This window comes from Triticum urartu, chromosome 4, assembly GCF_003073215.2.
Source record: "Triticum urartu cultivar G1812 chromosome 4, Tu2.1, whole genome shotgun sequence".
Taxonomy (NCBI): domain Eukaryota; kingdom Viridiplantae; phylum Streptophyta; class Magnoliopsida; order Poales; family Poaceae; genus Triticum; species Triticum urartu.
The window spans coordinates 14,047,007-14,049,489 of NC_053025.1; positions in this window are offsets into that span (position 1 = coordinate 14,047,007).

The following is a 2,483-nucleotide window of genomic DNA, read 5'->3' on the forward strand; positions in this document are numbered from 1 at the left end:
GGCGGGCGGAGTGCTCAGATTTGACGGCGGCTTGCGGGTGGTTCTCCTCGCCGGGGAATCGCTGGTGCTCCTCGCCGCCGGAGGTATGCTCTCCCTCCACTTCTACATGCTTCTCCTCCCTTTCTCTATCTCGCGGAGCGCGGATGTTGCCGAAATGCGAGGGGAATGCTCTCTAGGGTTCAGGAACAGCGCGAACTACCCCCGCTTATCTTCGATTTCTTGCGATTTTAGGGCGAGGGGAATGCGAGGTCACGTTGAGTTCCGTTCTCCCATCTCGCAGCACGCGCCCAACGGTGGTCGGGATCTACAAGGTGGCCTGAAATCCCTCGCCACAGCGAGTTCTCTCCCCATTCCGTCTTCGTTTTCCTCCTCGCCATCCTCTCCACCGAACGGGGCGTCGCGGCGGAGTGCTCAGTTTGGCGACGGCTTGCGGGTGGTTCTCCTCGCGGGGGAATCGTTGGAGGCGTAGTTCACGGCACGGGGGTGGCTGGACAGGGTCAACGTGTAGTCCCCGTTTGCGCGATTTTAGGGCGATTTGGCTGTTTACTTCATGTTCCATTCAATTTTGCAGAGATTTGAGATCTGTTCATGATTCTTAGTTATTCTGTAAGTTTGTATTAGATGTGCGCAATGTTGTGTGCAATGCATTGGCTGATTTCGTAGTTGGTGTTCAGAGATTTAAGTGGTTAGTTGCACAAAATTCTCCTCAGTTGGCTGCGTCCATATAGTACTTGGCTGTCCATATGCTCTGCAGTTGCAGCAGTTGTTTTGGTCAGTTGGCTCACTGTTTTTGTACTAGGTGGTTGTTTATACTGTGTTCAGTTGCACAAGTTGCCTGCTCGGTTGGCTGCATCACTTTTACTAAGTTGGCTATTCATATGTTATACACTTGTGCCAGTTGCTCTACTTAGTTGGTTTTACTTAGTTGCATATGTTATACACTTTTACTAGTTGGCTGTTTCCCCCTCTGCTGTGTGCAACTAGGGACTCTTGTTTGTACAATTTTAGCACCAATGCTTGCCAGTTTTCCAATATAATCTACCAAATCCACCAGCATTGTGGTGGCTGTGGTGGTTTATGTGTTATTCTCCTGCTTTGTGCAACTAGGACCCCTTGATTTGTGCAAATTAGTACCAATGCTTGCCAATTTTCCATTTTAATTTTTCTCAATGTGCAAGTCTTTTGTTGTGGATGTGGTTGTTTTCATGTGTCTCCCTTCATGTTCAACTAGGGACACTTTTTTCAGAATAAGTTATCTCACTGAGCTTGTTGCCTTTACTTAACTTTTTTCTGTCTAGGTATTACTTGTCGCAGTTGGCAAGTAATAATTAGGCAGAAAAAAGTTAGTTGGCTTATTTGATGTCCAGTTTGCACAAGGTTTACTGCCCAGTTGGCTGCATCATTGTAGTAGTTGGTTGTCCACATCTTCTAACTATGTTTTTTTGTTGTATTTCGTGCCGCAGGGCAAAAATGGTTATAATAGGAGGAGATGCGGGTGGCAATCAAGGAGATGTATTTTATTCACTTTTTTTCTTTTGTTTTTGAGTTGTTTTTCAACTTATGCATGTATGCTAATGTCTTTTTCTTCATGTTTTCTTTTGGTTGCTTAATCAGCGTTCTGGAAGTCAGCCTCTTCACCGGAACTCGAAGCGTCCTGCTAATCGCCAGCCACGACCTGCACAGGGTGTTGAGCAGGGAGAGGATGTTGAGGTAAGTGGCATGTTGATGACACAAGTCCATTTTTTGGTTTTGTTTGGGTCATATAACATTTTTTTATTTTTTCCCATGCTCATGTTTTTTATTTTTTTTCTTAGGATGCTGATCAGTTCCGTGTTGTAAAGCGGACTAGACGTGCAGCACTTGGCAAGGGAGCTGAGTCATCTTCTAGGGTAAGTAAAATCTCAAATATAAGTGTTTTTCTCGCTTTTTTAGATAGTGATGAAATTATGCAGCAGTTCCGAACAATATTTTTGTTTTTAGTCTGTCAATAACAACCTTTTGTAGTTGACATCTCTAGTCATTTTGATTTAAATACAGTTGACATTAGTTGGCATTAGTTGGCATCTTGTAGTTCACTAGTTGGCATCTTTTCATAGTTGACATCAGTGGTCATTTTTTTGTGCAGGCAGCAGTTGCTGGAGAAGCTGTCGCATCTTCCGCAACAGATGCTGAGGTACGTGGGTTTTTTTTGTGTGTTTATGAGCTATTTGAATAGTTCTTTGCAAATCTTTTTTTTAGTTACTCTTTTTCTTGTGTTGTAATATCATTTCTTATTGTTGCACATACACTAGAACTTTTTGTAGCTGCCAGGTCTCGTTCTTTTTTTATTTACTGTTTTATTGTTGCACATTCAGTTGCACACTGGCAGTCTTTGCAGTTGTCCTTATGAGCTTTATTAGTTGCACAAATACATCATATTAGTTGGCATGATCCATTTTATGAATATATAGCTCATTCTAATACTGATTCAAATGATGATTGCT